General features: G+C 37.6%; 1 pseudogene; it reads right to left on the reverse strand.

Annotated features, from left to right (window-relative positions):
- Positions 1-1,228: 1,228 nt before the first annotated feature.
- LOC126953380 (elongation factor 1-alpha 1-like) lies at positions 1,229-3,526 on the reverse strand (annotated as a pseudogene).
- Between the last annotated feature and the right edge of the window lie 22,419 nt (positions 3,527-25,945).

Here is a 25,945-nt window from a genome sequence, read left to right on the forward strand (position 1 = left end):
TTACAGATTTACAGATTTATTTTTCTTAATGAATTAAACCTAAAATTTCAAGCCAAAACAACATGTATGCAAAACTTATGGTAAAGTTATTTCAATGACAGCTAAATGTTGGAATCACATGTAATGTTAAACTACTTTATATACTTAACTATGCTATCAAATTTTAAAAAATGAGAAATCCATTCTCATACAAAGTTGTAGTGGGTATATTTTACAAGATCAAACTACAGTTCTAGCAGTGTCTTGGGAACCTCTATGTAAATGCAAAGGAAATATCTGTATTTCAGAATTCACTTGACTGAGCAATTGCAGAGCTTCCACTTAACCTTCAATTAGAAATGATAAATCTGCAATAAAATGACATGCTAAATGGTAAGTATCAAAAGAAAAATCTAATAGAAATATATAAATGCCTCCAAGCATTGAATATGCTCAATTAAAATCATACGCTCATAGATTTATATCAGTATTTGGCAGTAACCATTTGTAGAGAAAGATATTTTCAAAGATGAAATACACCAATTCTTATTACACATTATCATGAACAGATGAATATTTTTAATCAATTTTGAAATATGAACCACTAATTTTGATCACCAAATAAGCAAAATAATATGTGCTCCCCAAAATAAAATAAAATTTCACTCTTTTTCTTACTCAACTGTGTTACAAAATATGTACTCAGTTATATTATCTTTTAATTTCACCAATAAAAATGGACATTTGCTTTCTCTCTTGTTATATTAGTTATTTAATATCCTTAGATTATCTAGTATTCTTGATTTAGTCTCCTGGCCTACAAAAGTTAGTATTACTATCTGACTCTTTTTTTTCCTCATTAAACTTAGTTTTAACAGGTCTCAAAATACTGTGACAGGTTTTTGGTTGTTTTCATTAAAAAGTACTGATTTTAGGGCATCTGTAATCTCGCTACTCGGGAGGCTGAGGCAGGAGAATTTCTTGAACCCTGGAGTCGGAGGTTGCAATGAGCCAAGATCACGCCACCGCACTCCACCCTAGACAACAGTGTGAGACTCCATCTCCAAAAAAAAAAGCACTGATTTTAAAAACTAATAACTTAAAACTACCACACATTAAAAAAAAAAAAAAAAGAAAAGAAAAGAAATATTGGGCCCACAAAACATTCTCCTTTCCTTCTGAAGATTTTATGACGCATTGCTACCATTAACCAATCTTGTACTGTTAAACTTAAATGGCCAATTGAAACAAAAAGTTCTGAGGTCATTCTTTTACCACTGATTAAGATTGGAGTAGTAGGTATTAGGGATAATATTCATTTAGCCTTCTGAGGCTTCTGAGTAGACTTGGTGACTTTGCCGGTTTCAGCAGCTTTCTTGTCCACTGCTTTGATGACACCAGTAGTAACTGTCTATCTCATATCATGAACAGAAAAATGACCCAGAGGAGAATAGTCAGAGAGTCTATCAACACATGTGGACTTGTCAGAAACCACATCAACAATGGCAGCACCATCAGATTTCAAGAATTTAAGGCCATCTTCCAGCTTATTACCAGAATAATATTCAATCTTTTCGTTCAGCTCAGCAGACTTGCAAGCAATGTGAGCTGTGTGGCAATCCAGTACAGGGACATAGCCACCAATGATTTGATTTGGCTGGTTCAGGATAATCACCTGAGCAGTGAATGCAGCTGCTTCCATTTGTGGGTCATTTTTGCTGCCACCAGCAACATTGTCACAACAAATATATTTGACAGACACATTCTTGACATTGAAGCCCATATTTTCCCCAGAAAGAGCTTCACTCAAAACTTCATGTTGCAGTTTAGCAGACTTTACTTGAGTTGTAACATTGACTGGAGCAAAGATGACCACCATGCTGGGCTTGAGAACATGTCTCCACTCAGCCCACAGGGATGATATCAGTACCACCAATTTTGTAGACATCCTGGAGAGGCAGATAGAAGGGCTTGTTAGTTGGATGAGTTAGTAGTCAAGAGCTTCAGGCAGTGTGGTTCCACTGGAATTGACATCTTTACAGGTGACTCTCCGTCCCTTGAAACAAGACGTGAGCACTTGGTTCTCATATTAGTCAGGGTTCTCTAGATGGACAGGACTAATAGGATAGATGTTTATGTGGTTTGGCTGTGTCCCCACCCAAATCTCATCTTGAATTCTCACATGCTGTGGGTGGGACCTGGTAGGAAGTGGTTGAATCATGGGGGTGGGTCTTTCCCATGCTGTTCTTGTGATGGTGAGTGGGTCTCATGAGATCTGATGGTTTTATAAGGGGGAGTTTTCCTGCACAAGCTGTCTCTCTTTGCCTGCTGCCATCAATGTAAGACGTGACTTGCTCCTCCTTGCTTTCCACTGTGATTGTAAGGCCTCCCAGTCACTTGGAACTATAAGTCCATTAAAACTCTCTTTTGTAAATTTTCCAGTGTTGGGTATGTCCTTACCAGTGGTATGAAAATGGACTAACATAGATGTATATGAAAGGGAGTTTACTAAGGAGTATTGACTCACACAATCACAGGGTGAAGTTCCACAAAAGGCCATCTGCAAACTGAGGAGCAAGGAAGCCAATTCAAGTCCCAAAACCTCAAAAGTAGGAAAGCTGACAGTGCAGCCTTCAGTCTGTGACTGAAGGCCCAAGAGCCCATGCAAACCACTGGTGTAGGTCCAAGATTTCAAAAGCTGAAGAACTTGGAGTCTGATGTTAGAGGGCAGGAAGTATCAATCATGGCAGAAAGATGGAGCCCAGAAGACTTAGCCAGTCTAGTCCTTTCACGTTTCTCTGCCTGCTTTTATTCTAGCCATGCTGGCAGCTGATTAGATCATGCCCACCCAGATTGAGGGTGGGTCTGCTTCTCCCAGTCCCTTAACTCAAATGTTAATCTCTTTTAGCAACACCCTCATGGACACACCCAGAACAATACTTTGCATCCTTCAATCCAATCAAGTTGATACTCAATATTAACCATCACAGTTCCAGCACGTTATTAACATTCCAACCAGAAATTAACACAAATGCTATTATGTCCAGTTTGTAGCCAGTCTTCTTAAAGTAAGTGCTGACTTTCCTAACGATCTCCTCATATCTCTCCTGGCTATAGGGTGGCTCAGTGAAATCCATTTTGTTAAAGCCAACTATTGTTTCACACCTACAGTGTAACCAAGAAGGGCATGATCACGGGTTGGCTCATCCTTGGAGACACCAGCTTCGAATTTGCCTGAGATCATGTTTTTGATGAAGTCTTCGTTTCCTAGGGTGTCAATGAGAGTGACATAGGAGTTTCTGATCTCAAATTTCCACAAGGAGATTTCAATGGCGATATCACATTCATGCTCAGCTTTCAGTTTATCCAAGACCCAGACACATTTAAGGGAACCCTTTCACACATCAGCAGCTGCCTTCTAAAATTTTTAAATGGTTCTTTTGTTGATGCTATCACATTTGGAGATCAGATGGCCAGTAGTCATGGACTTTCCCAGTTCTATGTGTCCAATAACAATGATGTTGTTATAAATCTCTTCCTTTACCATTTTGGCTTTTAGGGGTGGTTTTAGCAGCAAGTGCTCTGGAAGCAAACATGTTGTGAAAAAGCTACTATCTAATTCTTCACAGAAAAAGTTTGCCAACTTTTAAACTGAATTATAAAGTTAACAATTCCCAATATACCATGCATAGAATTTACTTGTAAACCCTTTTTGTTTTTCACATGTTTTATCAACTCATCTTGCTATATTCTCCTTACCAGTGAACTATAATATGATATTGTCCATATAATTGATAAACATGATCCTCAGAAGTATAGCAAAATGATTACATTCCTTACACAGGACAATTAGCAGAATTGGAAAGTTGCTATAACCCTAAGGCAGGATGAAGAAAGCATACTCCTGTGCAAATAAAGTAGTGAAATGTTTATTAACTCAGAGAAAAAATACACATGAAGTCACATAGACACCATCAGTTATATTTACTTTGTTTTCCAAATATGCCACATGTGAAATAGCATCTGCAATTGCAGTCATCTCCTAATAAAGTGTATTTTAATCTACTGTCCTACAAGATTTTCCTACCTTCTGTGCAGGTCAAATTGTCAATTTAAGTGAGTATATAAAAATGTTATTTTTACATGCATCTTTTAAGATGTTGATGGTGCCACTAATCTCTCTGGTTCCCTCCAGGGATCAGATATTGACTTTGATGTACTTTTTGAGTAAAAATAGAATATTCTAGGAGCTGGCCATTTTTTTTACTGTAAGAGCCTTTACTAGTTAAAGAGGCAATGTGGTGATGCTGTTGCTGAATGTATTTATTCCTGATATTAACTCAGCAGCTAAGTAAATAACCGCAGAAACTTTTTTCCAGATCTACCGGGCCCATTGTAAAATGTAGATTGGTTCCAAAACTCCAGTTACCTGAATAATTTAATTTCCTCACTTTTCTCTTACTGGTCGTCCTCAATGGCATTCTGAAACTGTTCATCAGCTTTTTATTTTCAGAAAAAAAGTTATATATATATATAAATATATGTATATATTTCATATTTATATATAAATATATGTATATATTTCATATAAATATATATTTTTTATATGAAAGTCTGGGTCTGTCACTTTACCCAGTTCAATACTACTTTGGCTGCAGGTTTGCAGAAGGACAAGAGAAATATTTGAAATATGTATATGTATATATCTATGTATATGTATATTTATATGCAATGGGTCTTCCCCAAGTGTCCTTGCCTACTCTCCCATTAGAGAACTTTGTAGACTCCCCATCTTTTTCAGTCCTAGATATTGCATGATCGATTAACTATCTTCAAAGTTTGGTTAAATTCAAACCAGTCTGATTTCTTGCATCGAATATTGGTAACCGTGCTCACTTAGTCTGTAGTAATTAAGTTAACTTCTTTATTGAAATCAGGAGTTAATTTTATTGGCAGCATCTCCTACCTTTTTCTTCTTTTCAAGTCTAGAAAAAAACAGCCACTACAGAATTAATTAAGAAAGGTAGTGCCTTCCTTGTCAATTCATCTCTTGGTGTTTTGGTGAAAAAACAAACAAACAAAGAAGTGTGGGCCTTTTCTTCCTAAATATTTAGATTACTTCCTCTACCTTACACATAATAATTTCTAGAATCCCAAGCGTCATTCGGTACAGGCTCCCATTTAGTCTACTTTTAGTCAACAATCCAAGCTTCTCTCAGCTACTCAAGAACAGAGTATAACATTGTTTAAGAGCTCCAAATTAATAAATTTAGCCATATTTTCCTCTCCCTGGTGTAGTACCCTCAGTGCCGATTGCACAACGAGCTTTCCAGATTTGGGCTGGTATAAGTTTTTAAAGTTTTACAAAGTTTTTCATGTGTAACCTTTTCCTCTGAGATTTAAATTTACAATTGTAGGGCATGCTGACTCTAGTTATAGAAGAGGACAGTGAGAGGTGATAGGGATCAGAAATGAGAATTTGCGTCTGCCTGCAAGATAATAAGCTCATGAATTTAATGCACAGTCTTTAAAACCAATGAAACCAGGTCATGAAACCAATGAAGAAGGATGGATTCTACTGATATAAAAAGTTCTGGGAGGCCGGGCGCGGTGGCTCAAGCCTGTAATCCCAGCACTTTGGGAGGCCGAGACGGGCGGATCACAAGGTCAGGAGATTGAGACCATCCTGGCTAACACGGCGAAACCCCGTCTCTACTAAAAACACAAAAAATTAGCCGGGCGAGGTGGCGGCGCCTGTGGTCCCAGCTACTCGGGAGGCTGAGGCAGGAGAATGGCGGGAACCCGGGAGGCGGAGCTTGCAGTGAGCTGAGATCTGGCCACTGCACTCCAGCCTGGGCGACAGAGCAAGACTCCGTCTCAAAAAAAAAAAAAAAAAAAAAAAAAAAAAAAAAAAAAAAAAGTTCTGGGAAATTTTGGAGTTTGAGGCACTGAGATATATTTGAAGCCTCCAAAATGCCATATTCCGTATCACAATGTTTTACTTTTTCCAAATAAATCCTAACTTTCAGAAGAAACATACTGAGACTGTAAACCTAGTCTATGTTAAAATTCCATAAATAAAAAAATTCAGATTCTATACCTGAGAAATATCTACATAAACCCAGTGGCTATAAGAAATTATTTTAGGAATAGTCATAGAAAATCTCTGGTATAGTGCCTTGAGTATAGAATTTAAAGCTCTGATTCTATCATTTTCTCTCCAATAGTGGTTTCTGGGACTACCTCACTCTATAGTCCTTGTATAACTTATGCCCATTGCAATATGTTTGAGCAACCATCATTTGATCTGTTCTTAATATTTTAATGACTGGAGTCATGCATTAAAAATATGTCCTGTCTAATGGCAACCTGCCCCTCACTGCCTTCATATCTAACCAGATCAAATAATAAATTTCTTATCACCAACTTGAGTTCTGTTGCTTCTAATGTCTTTTGGTATCAAATACTGTATTGGCTCACTGTAACAGAAAACGCTCTGGCTATTTTAACCAGCAAAGAGTTTTATACCAGGAATTGGGTGTTTTCAAAATTATTGGTAGAATTAAAGAACTTCTCTATGGTGTGCTTCCAGAAATACTTCCAGGACCATACTGTAAAACCAGCCCACCAAGGGGACTCCTACTTCCACCACAATCAGGCATCCTTTGTTCCAGCTTCTGAATTCAAGATCCCACAACCTTGCTATAACTGAAGGTCAGAAAACTACCCCCACAATCATTTACTCAATGAATATTTATGAAATCTCTACTAGGAAGAGCCTCTACTGTGGGGGTTGCTTGGTAGACAGAAAGCAGAAGAAGATACGAGATTATGGTATGAAAGGCACCCAAAAAGAATGTGAGAGTACTAAATTAGGATAGAAAAGGATTAGAGAAACACTGAACACAAATTTTATAAAATGTTTGATTTTGTTAAGGAAAAACTTCTTTTCTGAGTACCTGGTTTACGTGGCAGAAAACTGACAAACCATTAAATGAGAATGCTTATATTCCTTAGATAAATACAAATCCCATCAATTTATTTCATACTGACATTTCATTTTTTCGTAAAAGTTGCTAGTAGAATTTTTTGATTAGACAATATGGCAAACAGAAAAAACAAAATATTAGTTTTTATTTTGTTTTGCTTCTTCACGAGCATTTACTCAGGATCCCATTTTTTTTTTTGCACTAAGTAGAAAATGGATGTATACACAAACATTGCCCTGAGAAGATGGAATTCTGAAACCAAAACAAATAATTAATATAACTGAATAAGTCCAGAAAAACAAACATGGCAATCAGAAAGAATTAAAAACTCACTCAACTTATCCAACAAGGTTAGTACCAAGGGCAAGGGCATTTTTTTACAGTGCGTATCTGTCTGTGTGTGTTAATTATCTCAATAGCTATTTCAATCAATTATTTTCTTTTGACAATGAAGATTGCCCCCAGCAAAATGTTTTAGTTGACAGGTTACTTGGATGACCTTAATTAAAACATTTATTGGACCATAAATGAATTTAAAAGATATTAAGGGAGGGAGAAACCAAGTGGTAAATTTTATTTAATTGTCTGGGTTAATTTTAAATTCTCTGGAAAATGTGATTTTCTAGGTTATTCCTTTTTGTTCAAAACTTTCCAGTGTAAAAATGCTGTTTCTAAATATTAATCTTTCTCTTCAGCTTAATACCTTGCTATTCAATATCCTGAAGTGACTAAACAAAGTTTGGGTGAATTTAGATTGCTTATTAAGCACAATGTAAATCAAACTTCAAGTAAAATGTCTTTTTTTCTACCTTTATCCCCTGATACAGTTTTTGGTGTGCTACCATTCTTCTGTACTTTTAAATAACACTTGGCTTAACAATAACAAAACAACAAATATATTCTAATGCGTTAGTTAAAAAAAAAGGAACTGTCCAACTCTCTACATTGTAATCTACTGCTAAATATCCATCCAGACACATCAAAAACTTTTCTAATTAATTAATAGAAATGAGTCAATTTTAAAATTATATAATTCAGTTACAACATTTTGCAGTTTTTTTGTAAATAAGAAATCATTAACACACCAATTTTTTAATTTGAGAATGTCGTGAGCTTTCATTTGACTTTTTTACATTTTCATCTGTGACAGAAGGAGTTGATGGTGGCAGTAAACAAATATTGAACTTCTTTTCAAGTTGTCCTATTCCCAGATGACTCTTAATGAAATTTAGCCATCTGGGAAGTTTGTTCTTTGTAACTTTCCTCTGTAGGAAGAGCATGCCAGTGAAATTCAGCAAGAAATTAAGTCATAAAAAGAGCAAATAATTCTACTGCAAACGAAGCCAGAGATATCACTTTTGTCACTGAACCACAGGGGAATTAAAATTGCCCTCACCAATCTGAGTTTTATCAGTTATAAAAAGTTGTAATTTTTAAAAAATAGCCATACAATGTATATGGTAAAGATAATTTCTCTGGTTTAAAGAATGATTTTATTTATGTGACATCAATTAAAAGGTGAGTTTTCAAGGTTATCTAATAGGGAATCATTCTCAGCATAATAATTTGTTCCTTCTAAATTGGTATTACACATTTGGCAGTTCTGCTAAGGAGATAGTTTGGCAACCTCTTCATTGAAAGTGGCTCCTCTCATAAAAATGGGCAGCCAGAGAGATAATTACACATACTCTAACTCCACGTATATGCAAAAAATTACTGTAGAAAACTGCATCACTAACTTTTTAGTGTTTAAGTAGGCAATGATGTAAGTCCATAAAATCTAGTAATGGTGGGCATAGTTTGAGGAAGAAAAGTAAAATAGTAGTGATGTACTTAGAAGCAAAAATCCATTTTGTCAGAACCATTATTGCCTACCTAATATCTATACTCCCTTTCATTTTTACAGACTTGACACATACTGTCAATATGCCAACTAAAATCAACATTTATCAGCCTCTCTTGCATCTATAGTGGCCATGTGTATTAGTCTATTTTCACACTACTATAAAGATACTACCTGAGACTGGGTAATTTATTTAAAAAAGAGGTTTAACAGACTCACAGTTCTGCATGGCTAGGGAAGCCTCCGGAAACTTACAATCATAGCAGAAGGTGAAGGGGAACCAAGTCATGTCTTACATAGCAACAGGCCTAAGAGAGAGCACAGGGGAAGCACCAAACACTTATCAAACAACCAGATCTCATGAAAATTCACTCACTATCACAAGAACAGCATGGGGGGAACCACCCTATGATCTAATCCCCTCCCACCAGGTCCCTCCCTCAACATGTGGGGATTACAATTCCAGATGCAATTTGGGTGGGGATACAAAGCCAAGTCAAGTTATTCCACTCTGACCCTCCCAAATATCATGTCATTTTCACATTTCCAAATCAATCATGCTTTCCCAGCAGTCCCCCAAGTCTTAACTCATTCCAGCACCTTAACTGAAAAGTCCAAGTCCAAAGTCTCATGTAAGACAAGTCAAGTCCCTTCCACCTATGAGTCTGTAAAATAAAAAACAAATTAGTTACTTTGAAGATACAATAGGGGTATGGGCATTGGGTAAATATTCCCATTCCAAATGGGAGAAATGGGACAAAACAAAAGGTCTACAGGCCCCATGCAAGTCCAAAACCTAGCAAAGAAATCATTAAACCTTAAAGCTCTGAAATAATTTCTTTTGACTCCATATCTCACATCCAGGGCATGCTGATGCAAAAGGTGAGCTCCCATGGCCTTGGGCAGCTTCACCTATGTGGCTTTTCAGGATACAGCCCCTGAAGCTACTTTCACAGGCTGGCGTTGAATGCCTGTGATTTTTCCAGGGCACAATGCAAGCTGTCAGTGAATCTAACATTCTGGGATCTGAAGGACGGTAGCCCTCTTCTCACAGCTCCACTAGGCTGTGCCTCATGGGGTCTCTGCATGGGGTCTCTAACCCCACATTTCCCTTCTGCACTGCCCTGGCAGAGGTTCCCCATGAGGACCCCTGCAGCAGACATCTGCCTGGACATCCAGGCATTTCCATACCTCTTCTGAAATCTAGTTGGAGGCTCCCAAAGCTCAACTTTTGTCTTCTATGCACTCACAGGCCAAACACCATGTGGAAGCTACCAAGGCTTTGGGCTTGCACCCTATTAAGTGATAGCTCGAGCTGTACTGTGTCCCCTTTTAGACATGGCTTGAGCTGGAGAGCCTGGGACACAGGACACCAAGTTCTGAGGCTGCACAAAGCAGTGGGGCCCTGTGCCTGGCCCACAAAACCGTTTTTTCCTCCTAGGCCTCCAGGCCTATGATGGGAGGGGCTGCTGCAAAGATTTCTGACATGCCCTGGAGACATTTGTCTTAGCTATTGTCTTGACTATTAACATTTGGCTTCTTGTTACTTGTGCAAATTTCTATAGCCAACTTGAATTTCTCCCCAGAAAATGGGATTTTTCTTTTCTGCTGCATGGCCAGGCTGCACATTTTCCAAACTTTCATATTTTGCTCCCCATTTAAACATAAGTTCCTCATCTCCATCTGAGACCACCTTAGCCTGGATTTCATTGTCCATATCACTATCAGCATTTTGGTCAAAACCATTCAACAAACTTCTAGGAAGTGCCAAACTTTCCTACACCTTCCTATCTTCTTCTGAGTCCTCCAAACTGTTCCAGCCTCTACCTGTTACCCCGTTCCAAAGTAACTTCCACATTTTCATGTTGTCTTTATAGCAGTACCCCACTTCGGTCCCAATTCTCTATATTAGTCCATTTTCACTCTGCTATAAAGATACTACCTGAGCCTGGGTAATTTGTAAAGAAGAGGCTTAACTGACTTAAAGTTCTGCATGGCTGGGGAGGCCTCAGGAAACTTACAATTGTGGCAGAAGGCAAAAGGGAAGCAAGGCATATCTTACATGGCAAGAGGCAAGAAAGAAAGCTCAGGGGAGACACCAGACAAGTACCAAACAACTAGGTCTTGTGAAAACTCACTCACTATCATGAGAACAGCATGAGAGAAACCACCCCCATGACCCAATCCCTTCCCACCATGTCCCTCCCTTGACACATAGGGGTTACAATTCTGATTACAATTCCAGATGAGATATGGCTGGGGATACAGTGCCAAACCATATCACCATGTGACACATTGTTGCTCAATGAGATATAAGCCATATTCTACTCAGCGTTCCTAGAAATGTTTTGTATTACTAAAACAAAATTTTCATGCTCTTTCTTGTTTCTTCAGTTTTCTTTATGTCTGCAATGTGGTCTGGAATTGTAGCAACCATCATAAAATCATCAGAATAAAAGCCACATACCAAGAGGATAAAGCTATAGGTAGACTAAAATACAGATGTTCTCATTGGACTGCCACCTCAGACCTGGACTACTTGCCTCAAAAATTTCTTGCATTATGCAAAAATAAATTCCTTTTGGTCTAAGCCACTGTAGCTAAGATTTTGTAACATCATGCCAAATGCAATCCCTAAGAGATAACCATCCCTCATGTAACTCCTAAAAAATTATAACAAACACCTTAAATGTGGACAATTACTCATGCAGGCTTCCATCATGCATCTTACATCCCATTGGTGGAAGAAAAGTCTTTATATAAAAATATTATGAACTTCTGAAATAGTACTATGCTCTGATTTTTGTGGAAAATGTTATAAAATCCTTTATCTAATAAATAATGCAGCCTGCCCCTTCCTCTGGGAGCCCTGTCCTAAATGCCCATCAATGATAAACTAGATAAAGAAAATGTGGTACACATACAGCATGGAATGCTATGCAGCCATAAAAAAGAATGGTGAAGCTGGAGTTCACTTCCTCAGCAAACTAAAACAGGAACAGAAACTAAATACTGCTTGCTCTTATTTATAAGTGGGAGCTAAATGATGAGAACACATGGGCACATTGAGGGAAACAACACACACAAGGGCCTTTCAAAATGTGGCATGGTGGCTCATGCCTGTAATCCCAGCACTTTGGGAGGCCGAGGCAGGGAGATCATGAGGTCAGGAGATAGACACCATCCTGGCTTACACGGTGAAACCCCGTCTCTGCTAAAAAAATACAAAAAGTTAGCCAGGCGTGGTGGCGGGAGCCTGTAGTTCCAGCTACTCAGGAGGCTGAGGCAGGAGAATGGCTTTAACCCAGGGGGCGGAGCTTGCAGTGATCCGAGATCGCGCCACTGCACTCCAGCCTAAGCAACAGAGCGAGACTCCATCTCAAAAAAATAAATAAACAAACAAATAAATAACGTGGAGGGTGGGAGGAGGGAGAGGATCAGGAAAAAAAACTCATGGGTACTAGGCTTAATGCCTGGGTGATGAAATAATCTGTACAACAAACCCCCATGACACAAGTTTACCTGTGTAACAAACCTGCATCCCTGAACTTAAAATAAAAGTTAAATAAATAAATACAGCACTATAAGTTAATACACAGTGAGAATGCCTCCCATGAGCTCCCTAAGGTGCACCATGCACGACGAACATTTCCAGGACTTTACGCCTGAAATGTGATCTGGAATTATAGCAACCATCGTAAAACCTCCTCATACAGAAAGTTTTTGGCTCCCATACAGAGTCAAAGAAAGAAAGAAACATCCTTAAAAAGCATCTTAAATAGTCATAGCTGACATTCCTTTCACTCTTTTTCATAAAATCCTTCTTCAGTTAATTTTTAAATCTTTCTTCATACACATGTCACAATCATCTGGATCTCAGAAGCTCAGAGAGTCTGTCCTAACACTAATAATGCAAATGCTTGTCTGAAGTCCTAGGAACGTTCATCATGGATGATGACAACTAAAAGGTAAATATTTCAACTTTCCAAGTAGCCAGATGGATATGTTATGATCTCTAATTCTCAGTCAGATTGGAATCAACATTTCTTACTGCATTGACGGCAACCTCCCTTAAGTCATGTTTAAAACTTCTCTTGTTTATTTTGCCAACTCTGGAAAACAAATCCTTACAAATTATGTTACAATTCATAAATAAAAGGCTATTCTTTTACAGGTAGCCACATGTCTTTTGAGCCATTAGATCAGCCTTACTCAAATTTGAGACACATTTGTCCATAATCAATCAAATTATCAAATATACTTGTCTGTTAACTTGAAATGGAATAATATAAACAAAGAAATGAACCTCTTAGGGAATATTTAAGAGTTATTCTTATCTGTGGGAGTTTTGCTTTGAAAAAAAATTTTTTTTTTTTGAGATAGGATCTGGCTCTGTTGCCCAGGCTGGAGTGCAGTGGCACAATCTCAGCTCACTGCAACCTCCGCCTGCTGGGCTCAAGTGATCCTCCCACCTCAGCCTCCCAAGTAGCTGGGATTACAGGTGCATGCCACCACACCTGGCTAATTTTTGTATTTTAGTAGAGATAGGGCTTCACCATGTAGGTCAGACTGGTTTTGAACTCCTGGCCTTAAGTGATCTGCATGCACTGACCTCCAAAAGTGCTGTGATTACAGGCATGAGCTACCACACCCAGCCTGCTTTGGTAACTCTAAAAGGAAAAAACAGTACAATTTAAGCAGAAGCCTCAGCTGATTCCACAGGGAGCTCTTTATTTGGGGACTTTCAAAGTGTTCTTACATTGAGGTGAGGGGTGGGGCTTTACCTCTGCATTTACTAGTAATTGAATGTGGTCTGCCCCTGGACAGGGAAACTATCCTTGAGTGAATCAGTTCTTATCACTCAAGGTAATTCTAAGAGAAGGAAGCAGCCATGATCCATCAGTGGTGGCCAACATGACCAGTAGTTGGGGGAATGAGGCCCTAAACCTGAAGGAAAATCTGGAAAGAGTGCCTTGGAGACCCTTCTAGTCAGCTGAAGACCTCTGGTAAACATTCATATGGGATATAGATCTCATCATACTCTCTATGCCCTTACTATACACCCCTCACCCCTTGTAAAGCTTACAATATTTGTTCTTTCTATATTCTTAACCATTTGACCAATATATTAGCCTCTGTTCTTGAATCTGTAGATTTGTATCTCAGGCCTTCTTCCCACGACCAAAGGCACAACCTAAAGTGCTATCTATTTAAAGGATTTCCTCACTAGTTCCTGGATCAACTCTGCTAACATACTATACAGTTACAGATAAAAACTAGTCCTACTTCAAAGATATGGGTGGCGAGAGAAGCAATGAAGTAGTAGAAAGTAAGTGCCATGACAGTTTAAGTCATCTGCTTTAATTTCCTACCTTCTGGATTTGCTCAGATCCAATCACATTCGTGCCATTTCCAGTTTACACTGGAATACTGCTGTGCATGTTGAGCTCTATAGGTCCGTCAAACAGGTAAACACCGGTTTAATATGGACATGATCACCTGACTTTTTAGCCTGTCAGAAGCTGCTTTTTAGTTGGTTGGAGGGGATAGGAGACAGATTAGGAGTTTCGCCAAACTTTCAGAAGATGATGATAATGATGATCCATATCAAACAATATGAGTGGTAAAAGGAGAGATTGGTCAAGTGAGATAATGTGTCAGATTGAAAGCATGGGTATAAAGTTGTTTTGAATGCAGTCCTCATGAATCTTCCACAGACCAATTCTCTCTGAGAAGTCCATTCTTTCAAAAGACTGCACAGGAAGTGGAGAGGGAAAATGGGGTAGTTGCATAGGACATCAGAACCACTGTGGTAATCCACAGGGCAGAGAAATAAATAAAGAAAAAAATTGTTTTAATCTTTTCCTATCCAGTAACATTTATTAAGAGTTATGTGCTGGCCCAGTGCTGGGTGCCCTACACATTCTGTCTCATCTAATGCACACAACAAACCAGTTTTTATTAGTTGACCAGAAGTCATCCACAAATGGCTGAGATGAATTAGCAATACAGACCCACCCACTAACTTTGAAGTTAACACTTCCCCTACAAGAGACTCTCCTATCCAATTTTACCAATTTTATGATTTTACCCACAGGCAAAATATTTTTTTAATCATAAAAGACATTCTGTAAGAATTCTTGTTATTATCCAGTTATCTAGGCAAATGTAGAAGGAAGCCTGGGGAGCTCCTTAAAGTAGATATGCTGAGTTGGAGAAAATTCAATTTTATCCCTTACTTCCTCTGGCTAAGAACATTTTTAAGGCTCCTCAACAGGGACAGAATTGGGGTGCAAACCAGGAAAAGGTATTCATTGAGATCAGTAACTTGTCCAGCTGTTCCTCATACTTATGGCTTTCAAATATGTCAATGATATAGTTTGGACTAGGTTTGGGAAAAATAGAGAGGAAATGTTCTAGGCTGGGAAAACATTCGTGGATTGAAAGTAATTTTTTTCCCCTGAATAATCTACAAAACAGTCCTACTTTTCAGTGTTTTGAATGAATTGACTTCAATCAATTCATAAGACACAACACCGTCATTTGAAACATTATATTATGTTTCCACAAAATAAAAAGGAATAGAATTTTTAAAAACTCATTAGTTTCATGGATTTTTACTGGAATTCATTTTCTTAGTTAAGATATTGGATCTGTACAAAGCATTATCCAGAGCATTATTAAAGTGTTTTTAATTTAATTTGTTTGTTTGTTTGTTTTGAGACTGAGTCTTGCTCTGTCGCCCAGGCTGGAGTGCAGTGGTGCAATCTCTGCTCACTGCAACCTCCACCTCCGTTCAAGCAATTCTCATGCCTCAGGCTCCCGAGTAGCTAGGATTACAGGTGCACACCACCGTGCCCAGCCAATTTTTGTATTATTTTAGTGGAGACAGGGTTTCATCATGTTGGCCAGGCTGGTCTCTAACTTCTGACCTTGTGATCTGCCCGCCTCAGCCTACCAAAGTGCTGGGATTACAGGCGTGAGCTACCGCACCTGGCCATTTGTTTCGTTATTGAACATGCAATTTAATTAAAACATAAAAGATCCCTTTAAATATGTATTTTTTTCCTCTATTATGTTGTCTGACTGCTCTAGGAGTAAGAAAAAATTTACCACATGCTAAGATGTCAGCAAGTGAAATTCCACTCTCTCAATTCTTAACAAGGAATTTTCATATTTGTGGGTCTGGCAGCCTGATTCAGAGACAAAGCCCACCTCCTGTATATGAGATGTTGGATGAACAGCCAATTATAATGATTTAAGGATAATGAACAATGGGACCAGTTATCTTCTTATTGAGACTCTTTACTTCCATGAGCTCCAGCTGGTGGACTCCAGCCCAGATCTATACTGCATTTGGTTGTGGTGGTGTTTGGATTTGAATTTGAATGTCTCCATACTAGGCAAGCCCTCTCGACTTCAGCACAATACCTACCACTTTTTATTTTTTTATATCCTGATCCAAACAATGATACTACCTCTTGAACTATAAAAGCCATCACTTTTTTACAGAAGATGCTCCCGATTTCAAGAGCCCTCTGTTAAGAGTCTAAAGAGAATTATATTTAGTTTGTCAAGTGTGCAGAAAATGTGCCAGCTATTCTTGTACACTTTAGTTAATAAAAAGTCTTGTAAAGGAATGGAATTTGGTTATAATAGTTGTCAAATTTTTTAAATTTGTATTTTGAAGCTATAATTCTAATTCCAGAAACCTTTTTCTAAAAAATACTCATACAGATCCAAAAACTTTTGTGTGCAAGAATATGTTTGGCTGCATCACCACAAGTAAAAAAACCTTGTAAACAATCTAGATGTGCACTTATACAACAGTGGTTATAGAAATCATGATATAGTCAGTATGTATAAAAGAATATCTCACACATCACCTCTGATTCTAGTTAGATAATTCAATTATATAAAATAGTCACGTGATGTGGGACTCCTGTTAAGCATTATACCAACTCTTCAGACACTATCAAAAGAAATATATGCAGTCTCTTCATTTGCAAATCATTGAAAGCTTGAAAGTGGTATATTAGAAACAAAGACTGTTATAAAATTATAGGATATCACAACTTCATGCAATTTAAAAAACAGTGAGTTCCAACCATGATCAAAAAGGATGGATTTATATTTGGCTGGAAATTAAGAAAAAATGGCTAAAGAAATGTCAATCCGACTGCCTTGCTTGTTGGATGTGGCCCTTGCTATCTTCTTGAATTATATTTGCAATTGCTAAATTTAATTCTTGCGTAATATCCTACTTCCAGTTGAGTATACTCTCTTGCTTGGACAATTATGTCAATTCTTAATATCTCTCTTTAATATTTCAATCCCACGTTTCTCATTTGTCTCTTGATGCCCAGTGATGCATGATATGGCACAAGTTTGCAATGTTGGCAATATTTTTTTCAGAAAATTGTCCTTCCTTTATCATCTGTTGACACATTTGTTGAGCAAATTAAATGTGCCCAGCATTATGCTTGACTGCTAAGGTCATACAGTTGACACCCTTAATGAGTTTACAGTAATTCAGTTTGCAATCTATACATAAGTAATTAGAAACTTTTCATCAATTAAAAACATACAAGAATTTAAAAAATACATAGTGTAATTTTCTTGCAGTCTTTTTTGTATGAAGGAAACAAATACTATTCCTTAAATTAGATATGCACAACCTATGAAGATATTATATTACAGTGGCTCACGCCTGTAATTCCACAACTTTGGGAGGCCAAGGTGGGTGGATCACCTGAGGTCAGGAGTTCAAGACCAGCCTGGCCAACATGGTGAAACCCCATCTCTACTAAAAATACAAAAATTAGCCGGGCATGGTAGCGTTTGCCTGTAATCCCAGCTACTCAGGAGGCTGAGGCAGGAGAACCACTTGAACCCAGGAGGCGGAGGTTGCAGTGGGCTGATATCATGCCACTGCACTCCAGCCTGGGTGACAGAGTAAGGCTGCCTCTCAAAACAACAACAACAACAACAACAAAAACCAAATAAAAAACAAAAAAGAAAAAGAAAAAGAAGAAAAAAGAAATTACGTAAAAGTGAAAGTCAACACGGTTGCAAAGTTTATAAAGAAGATGTCTTCCAACATGAAAGAAAATATCTTCTTTAAGAAAAAATAATTTCAATACTAAACAAGTACTTACAGAAAAGTAGAGGAGAATAAAATACTTCCAAAGTGATTTTCTAAGCCAGAATAAGCCTTACACCAAACACTGCAAAGAGGATTACAAGAAGAGAAAATGAATACTAATGTCTCATAATAAATATTAGCAGTAAACTCTAACAATGTTCAATCATGACCAGATGGTGTTACTTTTAAGAAAGTAGAGTTGGTTTAGTATTCAAAAATCAATCCATGCAAATTCCCATATTAATAGAAGATTAAAATCATATATATAAATAGATGTGAAAATTTTTTTTATTAAATTTAAAATCCATTCATAATTTTTAGAGAACTTTCAACAAACTAGGAAAATAATAAGACTTCCTTAGTCTGATTTTTTTCTTTTAATTTTTTCTTTCTTTTTTTTTTCTCGAGACGGATTCTCGCTCTGTTGCCCAGGCTGGAGCACAGTGGTGCAATCTTGGCTCACTGCAAGCTCCGCCTCCTGGGTTCCCACCATTCTCCTGCCTCAGCCTCTCAAGTAGCTGGGACTACAGGTGAGCGCCACCATGCCCAGCTAATTTTTTGTATTTTTAGTAGAGACGAAGTTTCACTGTCTTAGCCAGGATGGTCTCAATCTCCTGACCTCGTGATCCACCCGCCTCAGCCTCCCAAAGTGCTGAGATTACAGGCGTGAGCCACTGTGCTTGGCCTATTTTTTTCTTTTAATTGAGACAGTCTCGCTCTGTTGCCCAGGCTGGGGTGCAGTGGCGCAAGTTCAGCTCACCACAACCTCTGTCTTCTGGGTGCAAGTGATTCTCCTGTCTCAGCCTCCCAAGTATGCTGGAATTGGAGGTGTGCTCCACCATACCTGGCTAATTTTTGTATTTTTAGTAGAGATGGGTTTTCACCCTGTTGACCTGATTGGTCTCAAACTCTTGGCCTCAAGCCATCCACCTGCCTTGGCCTCCCATAGTGCTGGGTTTACAGGCGTGAGTCACCACGCCTGGCCCTTAATCTGAGTTTTTAGAAAAGTTTAGGTCAGGTGTGATAGCAGGCACCTGTAGTCCTAGCTTCTTGAGAAGCTGAGGCAGGAGAATCCCTTGAGAGGCTGAGGCAATATAATCACTTAAGGCAAGGAGGTCAAGCATAGATCACACCACTGCACTCCAGCCTGGGTGAAAGAAGGAGATCCTGTCTCTATTTTTTTAAAGAAAAAGTCTACAAATAACCTACAGCTAACATTAGACTCTCTGCAAAAAATATTGAAATATATCTAGGATCAAAAATAAGACAAGGATGTCCGCTATCAACACTTTTCATTCAATGAATGTGCTGAAGGTCTCAGACAATTCAATAAAGCAAAAAATAACAATAATAAAAACCACATATAAAAGTTCAAAATCAAAATTCCTGAAGGATTTCTAGTAAAAATATTGAAATTAATTATTAAATTTATATGAAAAGCGGGGCTGGGCGTAGTGGTTCGTACCTGTAATCCCAACATTTTGGGAGGCTGAGACCAGCAGATCACCTGGAGTTCGAGACCAGCCTGGCCAACAGACAAGAGAAAACTCATCTCTACTACAACTATAAAAATTAGCCAAGTGTGGAAGTGCATGCCTGTAATTCCAGTTGCTCAGGAAGCTGAGGCAGGAAAATTGCTTGAACCCGGGAGGTGAAGGTTGCAGTGAGCCAAGATCACACCACTGCACTCCAGCCTGGGTGACAGAGTGAGACACTGCTTCCAAAAAAAAAAAAAAAGAAAAAGAAAAAGAAAAAAATATATATATATGAAAAGCATATGACATAAAATAGTCAAAACAATCTCAAGGAAAAAACTTGCAGGACTACAATTTCTAGATTTTAATATTTAACATGAAGCCACAGTACACAATAGAGTATAGTACTAGCAAAATGATTCTATAAATCAATGATATTGGCAAAGTTACATTTTTCATGGCTTAATAAAACAGGATGCAAAGTTCAGAAATAGACTTACACACATATATTATCAATCATTAACAAAAGTTCCAAAGCAATTCAATGGATAAAGGATATCTTTTAAACACATACTGCTACAACAATTGGACAATCATATGCAAAAAGAGAAATCTCAATTCATATCTCATGAGTTATAAAAAATGGAACATAAATCTAAACTGGTAAACCTATAGAAGAAACCACAGAAAAACAATTGTGACCTGCAATAAGCAAAGTTTTGTTAGAGAGAACACAAAAAAACTAGAACCATAAAAGAAAAAATTATAAATTGGACTTCATCAAAATTAAAAACTTTCACTTTTGAAAAGGCATTATTAAGAAATGAAAAAATCCCTAGACTAGGAAAAATATTTGCAAGATATATATCAGATATATGACTTTCCATCTTCCACTACCAAAGAGAGAGAGAACAAGCCTAGTATCTCAGATCTTGCTCATCTGTTTCCTACCTATTCATGTTTAGCAGAACATAAACCAAACAGCAAGAATGGAAAGAAGAGTGTGAATCCTTCGTCCCCAGTGACAATCCTTTGTCCCCTCTGCTTTGTGTTGAACCTACGAAAGAAACACACCATGGAGCATCTGGGAAAGCAGCACTGGAAACATTCAACTCCACCACAAGACCTTTGCACAGAACCAGGCACTCTTCTCTCCAATCCACTCTCAATGTGAAACTCAGTGAATTCATTGAAAGTGAACACATGAAATGGGAAATTGATGATTCTGAGCCATCATTCTACTTTATCCTCAATTGTTCCTCCAAACCACCTCCTTTCTTAACTTACCTGTGAAGTATTTGTGAAAACAATAATGACATTTGAGGTTGAGGAAGAAATTGATTTATTAACAATAAGACATGCTAGAGAAACGTATGGAACTGCATTGTCTCTATGAATTATTGCATCACTAACTCTAAGAAAAGGATCATTTTGATTTTTTTTTTTGGTCATTTATTTTTTATTTTTTATTTTTATTTTTTATTATACTTTAAGTTCTAGGGTACATGTGCATAACGTGCAGGTTTGTTACATATGTATACTTGTGCCATGTTGGTGTGCTGCACCCATCAACTCGTCAGCACCCATCAACTCGTCATTCACATCAGGTATAACTCCCAATGCAATCCTTTCCCCCTCCCCACTCCCCGTGATAGGCCCCGGTGTGTGATGTTCCCCTTCCCGACTCCAAGTGATCTCATTGTTCAGTTCCCACCTATGAGTGAGAACATGCGGTGTTTGGTTTTCTGTTCTTGCGATAGTTTGCTAAGAATGATGGTTTCCAGCTGCATCCATGTCCCTACAAAGGACACAAACTCATCCTTTTTTATGGCTGCATAGTATTCCATGGTGTATATGTGCCACATTTTCTTAATCCAGTCTGTCACTGATGGACATTTGGGTTGATTCCAAGTCTTTGCTATTGTGAATAGTGCTGCAATAAACATACGTGTGCATGAGTCTTTATAGCAGCATGATTTATAATCCTTTGGGTATATATCCAGTAATGGGATGGCTGGGTCATATGGTACTTCTAGTTCTAGATCCTTGAGGTATCGCCATACTGTTTTCCATAATGGTTGAACTAGTTTACAATCCCACCAACAGTGTAAAAGTGTTCCTATTTCTCCACATCCTCTCCAGCACCTGTTGTTTCCTGACTTTTTAATGATTGCCATTCTAACTGGTGTGAGATGGTATCTCATTGTGGTTTTGATTTGCATTTCTCTGATGGCCAGTGATGATGAGCATTTTTTCATGTGTCTGTTGGCTGTATGAATGTCCTCTTTTGAGAAATGTCTGTTCATATCCTTTGCCCACTTTTTGATGGGGTTGTTTGTTTTTTTCTTGTAAATTTGTTTGAATTTTTTGTAGGTTCTGGATATTAGCCCTTTGTCTGATGAGTAGATTGCAAAAATTTTCTCCCATTCTGTAGGTTGCCTGTTCACTCTGATGGTAGTTTCTTTTGCTGTGCAGAAGCTCTTTAGTTTAATTAGATCCCATTTGTCAATTTTGGCTTCTGTTGCCGTTGCTTTTGGTGTTTTAGACATGAAGTCCTTGCCCATGCCTATGTCCTGAATGGTACTACCTAGGTTTTCTTCTAGGGTTTTTATGGTATTAGGTCTAACATTTAAGTCTCTAATCCATCTTGAATTAATTTTCGTATAAGGAGTAAGGAAAGGATCCAGTTTCAGCTTTTTACTTATGGCTAGCCAATTTTCCCAGCACCATTTATTAAATAGGGAATTCTTTCCCCATTTCTTGTTTTTCTCAGGTTTGTCAAAGATCAGATGGCTGTAGATGTGTGGTATTATTTCTGAGGACTCTGTTCTGTTCCATTGGTCTATATCTCTGTTTTGGTACTAGTACTATGATGTTTTGGTTACTGTAGCCTTATAGTATAGTTTGAAGTCAGGTAGCGTGATGCCTCCAGCTTTGTTCTTTTGACTTAGGATTGTCTTGGAGATGCGGGCTCTTTTTTGGTTCCATATGAACTTTAAAGCAGTTTTTTCCAATTCTGTGAAGAAACTCATTGGTAGCTTGATGGGGATGGCATTGAATCTATAAATTACCTTGGGCAGTATGGCCATTTTCACGGTATTGATTCTTCCTATCCATGAGCATGATATGTTCTTCCATTTGTTTATGTCCTCTTTTATTTCACTGAGCAGTGAAATAAAAAAGGATCTCATTCGAATTGAGAAAAAGCTGATTTATATGATGCTTTAAAGAAAAATATAATTATACTTAAGTTCATACAGTAGTTGGGACTAAGTAGTAAGAGAGATGAAAATGTTTTTTTATACAATACTTCTCAGTTTTTGTAGATCTTTCATTAACCCTATTATGAAAGAATTATTGTATTCTCTCTTCCTAGTTGACAAAACTAAGACTCAAAGACTAAATGACTTGCCCCAGAGTACTCATATAACAAATATTGTTCATATTTTTGAGACTATATTAAGAATTATCAAATAGAAGTTTTTCTGTGACCCTCAATTCTGAGAAGGGTAAATTAATACTCACATTATAAAAAATGTGTTTAAGATATATGCATATATATATAATGTTTGGAAATAGTCTGCCTAAAAGACATGAAAATTATTTTTTCTCCAGAATCTAAACTATGCTTTTCTAAGCATATATGTGTTATATTAATTTTATTTTTAAAAAGTTTTTAAAATATACTATGAAAAATAAAACTTCAGTCCTGTTTTTGCCTGAATTGGTGTAGAATTTCAGCTAATTGAGTCAGTTAATGACTTTTTTAAAACTGTACATTAAAGAGGTAAAATTCTTTTCATTGTGTTCTGTTTTAAGTGCCACAGTATTAAAAAGGGCATGGGGTTGGGAGAATGAAGTACAACCTTGTTCTGTATTTAATTTTTTTTCTACAAAAGTCCAGCAATATAGCAGATGTTAAAAGTGACATTTCTAGTTCTGGGAACCGAGTGATACACTGCTACCATAGGGAGCTACAGCCAAATCCAGGGAGAGAGTATAAAAAGAGAGAGCACATACTGAATTATTCTGGAGTGGCTTGAAAAGGGAAACGGAAGCACAAAATGGGATGCAAAAAAAAAAAAAGTTTAAAATGGAAAGCAATTCATAGTCTATTGTTGAGGAAACGATCAAGGTCTCCAAAATCAATATTTAATGTGAGCCCATTTATTTACAAATGCATCATATATAGACTTAGATATAACATATCTATGTAAATACAGCACAGAAAAATGTCTGAAAATCAATACCACAAGATGTCAACAGTGGTTAGAGTATGATTTTCTTTTCTCTTTTGGATTATCTGTAGTTTCTGAAACTTATTATAAATACATACAACTTTTGAAAGTTTTAAGTTTATGCTTAGATAATTTTGGATAGTCTAATGAAACATGACATGTATATATAGGCTTGCACTGTGTGTGTAACTCCAGTAACACACTTCACATTATACTAGTCAACACTTCTCATCTGTCTTCTTCACTAAACTCTGAGCTCCTTGGTATCAGGACAGGGTCTTGTAGTTCCAGATACTAAATTTCTAAAAAAGGAAAAAGAATGAAATCAATGTATATATATATTATCAAACTGAATTCCTATAACAACATCGTAATCATTATCATCTCCATTTTACAGATGAAGAAATTAAAGCTTAGAGATATTAATTAACCTAGCTAATGTCCTTCCATTAAGAACTGATAAGAGCTTAGTTTCAGACACATATCTGCCTGAGCCCAAACTGATATTAGTGGTAAGTGTTGATGTGAGTTAAATGGAAGGAAGGAAGCAAGAAGGGCAAGTCATGCAGACCTAGGAAATGTTTAAAGTTTGAATGTAAAGCAAATGAATAGAATATAAAATAAAATATACATTAAGCAATTACTTAAAATATGCATATAAAATACACATATAATGATCTAGAATGTTCTCCCTCACTGGTACATCTCTCACTGGTTCAATTAAGAAAGTTGTAGAAATTTCTGCCCTGAGAGGAGATTCTGTTAGGTGATACCATGGCCTATCCAACTTGTTCCTCCTCCAATATTTTATTAGGATCAGTCTCCCAATGTTTTTAATGACGGCCTCAGGTGATTTTAGGAACAAACTTGTTTATTTCCTGGCATGCTCTTCATTTGGTGGCAATGCATCCCGAGGTCGCATAAATAAAAACAGCAATTAGAGGAGGTTTAGCAGCAGTGAAAGGACAAATGAAAAACAAGAGAAAGGCCCTTTGTTGCAATGCATCAGTAAAATTCAGTCCCACAGGTTTTGTGGAGTGTTTTTTAATAACTGAAAGTTATGCCAAAAGTAGTGTCTCTGGGACATTATGCTTAACTATTATAATACCTTTAATTAAAGAAGATATGCCCATAGGTAAATGCTTAGGGCATACTAAGAAAATAGAACAGGCTCAGGTTATCTAAAACTGTAGACGATGTAGTTGATTTCCTCTCTGAGGTTCATATTTAGAAAAAGTTTGATAAAACTAGGCACCAAATAACTCAAGAATGTGGATGTACATGAGAGAGGTCTAACAAGGAGTGCGATTTAGAGCTACCTACCTACTTTGCCCAAGTTCACACTTTTTTTTTTTTTTTTGCTCTGTTGCCCAGGCTGGAGTTCAGTGGCATGATCTCGGCTCACTGCAACCTCTGCCTTCTGGGTTCAAGCAATTCTCCTGCCTCAGCCTCCTAAGTAGCTGAGACTACAGGCACACACCACCATGTCCAGCTACATTTTTTGTATTTTTAGTAGAGATTGGGTTTCACCATATTGGCCAGAGTAGTTTTGATCTCCTGACCTTGGGATCCACCCACCTCAGCCTCCCAAAGTGCTGGGATTGCAGGCGTGAGCCACCATGCCCAGCCCACACATTCTAAATTTGTCCCTGACTTTAGGGTAAATCCTAAGGCATGAAGGTTGGGCTAAAAAATGGAAAATTCAGGTTGTTCATTCTTTGAATGTTTCTCAGGCACATGACTAAAGAAACTTGCTCCATTAGAAAGTGGAACTTGATATTTCTCCTAGATTATGAGTCACATGGACACTAATATTAGAAGTACTACATAGAGTATTTAATAAATAAAAGTCAATATGTAATAACTGTTAAGTTTTGACATTCCAAAATGATATGGTTTGGCTGTGTCCCCACTCAAATCTCATCTTGAATTGTAACTCCCATAATTCACATGTGTTATAGGAGGGACCTGGTGGGAGGTAATTGAATCGTGGGGGCAGGTTTTTCCTGTGCTGTTCTCTTAATAGTGAATGAGTCTCACGAGATCTGATGGTTTTATAAAGAGCAGATCCCCTACACACGCTCTTGCCTACCACCATGTAAGACATGCCTTTGCTCCTCCTTTGCCTTCTGCCATTATTGTGAGGCTTCCCCAGCCATGTCAAACTATGAGTCCATTAAACCTCTTTTTCTTTATAAACTTCTCAGTTCAGGTATTTCTTCATAGCAGTATGAAAATGGACTAATACACAGAATAAAACAAATATTTTGGATTCT

The sequence above is a fragment of the Macaca thibetana genome, chromosome 4 (assembly GCF_024542745.1).
Source record: "Macaca thibetana thibetana isolate TM-01 chromosome 4, ASM2454274v1, whole genome shotgun sequence".
NCBI classification, from domain to species: Eukaryota; Metazoa; Chordata; class Mammalia; order Primates; family Cercopithecidae; genus Macaca; species Macaca thibetana.